The sequence below is a fragment of the Priapulus caudatus genome, unplaced genomic scaffold (genome assembly GCF_000485595.1).
Source record: "Priapulus caudatus unplaced genomic scaffold, Priapulus_caudatus-5.0.1 Scaffold197, whole genome shotgun sequence".
NCBI classification, from domain to species: Eukaryota; Metazoa; Priapulida; class Priapulimorpha; order Priapulimorphida; family Priapulidae; genus Priapulus; species Priapulus caudatus.
The window spans coordinates 493,257-495,041 of record NW_014577258.1 but is presented as its reverse complement, the minus strand read 5'-3'; positions in this window follow the sequence as shown (position 1 = coordinate 495,041).

Genomic DNA, 1,785 nt, shown 5'->3' with positions numbered 1-1,785 from the left:
ATAATTATATATAAATTTATTTATGTAGATACATATAAATATCCTGGTAATCAGGAGTGTAATTTTAGAGTTTATTTAGTATATATAGTTATGCGCACTTTATAATTATTTTTTCACGCGAGATGGCGCCAAAGAGTCATATTTTAACAGAAACATTTTCAAGCGTCATTGGATGGTGGTGCTGCCACAGAAAGAGCGGAACATTTTTGAACAAGTACGAAGTTTCGAGTGCGCGTGTTCGGAGTTTCAAGTAGAAAAGAATTTATTACAGAAACCTATGCTGAGAACCCCCTGACCATACTAAATGCATTTTCCTCACAAAATATAACTCCTCTGGTGAAATATTGCGCATGCGCTAAAACAGTAACGTGGCCAGGTTATGTAGGCCTACTGACTGGTATATGCAGCGGCGACCTTACATGCAAGGTCTGCTTCCTATTTTTGAAATGCGGTCTACTGATACAATTTTGCTCATATAAATCTATGATAGCATAACCCCTCTTCATTTTAAATTCATAATCTTTGCTAAATATTTTTCTTCTCGCCAGATATTACGCATGCGCGAGCACCGTTTCAGGCGTGCAGTACGGCCTAAATAAATGTACGTAATATAGCTTGCTGAAAGTGAGCGGGGTGGGTGACTGACGGAAGGTGGCAGGGAAGATAGCTGAGGGGCGGGGGCAGAAGAAGGAGGCTCAGCGTGCGACAAGGAAGACAAGGGAAAGGGCGGGCGGGAATGAAGTAGGAGTTTTGCACCGTACGGCGCTGTCCACAAATATCACCTCGTTGATTTAGCACAATTTTATTCATTTAAAAAAAACTTGTTTAACCCCCGCCTCGAGAACCTCCACCCACCACCGCACGACACCGCCCCCTCTCGCACGCCTTAACACTCCCACCCTTTCCACACACAGCACATCACACACACACACAAGCAGCCACACACACATCACACACACACACATCACACACAGCACAGCACACACACACACACATACACACCACAACACACACACACACACCACAGACCACACATCACACACACACGCCACACACACACACGCATACACACACACAAACACAAGTACACACACACACACACACACACACGAACACACAGAACACACCACATCAACACACACACACGCAACACACACCACACATCACACACACACACACACCAGTGACTCACACTACCAAGTCACACACACCACACACACACACACACACACACACACAGCACACACACACACACACACACACACACACCGACCATACACACACACAACACAACACACCACACACACACAAACAGCACACGCACAGCACACGCCACACCACACACACACACACCGACACACTCACACACACACCACACACCACCACACACACCCACAACGGATCACACACACACACACACACCACACAACACACACACAAACACACAGCACCTCACGCGACGCCGCGCCTTGCTGACGCCATCCACCTTGCAGGCGAAGAGAGAGAAGAGAGAGGAGAGTAAGAGAGAGAGAGAGGGAGAGAAGGAGAGAGGAGAGAGGGAGAGAGAGAGAAGAGAGAGAGAAGGAGAAGTGAGAGAGAGAGCGAAGAAAAGGGATGAGAGCGAAGAGAGAAGAGAGAGAGAGAGAGAGAGAGAAAGAGAGAGAGAGAGAGAGAGAGAGAGAGGAGAGAGAGAGAGAGAAGGAGAGAGATAGAAGAGCAGAGAGAGAGAGAAGAGAGAGAGAGAGAGAGATGAGAGAAGAGAGAGAGAGATAGAGAGAGAGAGAG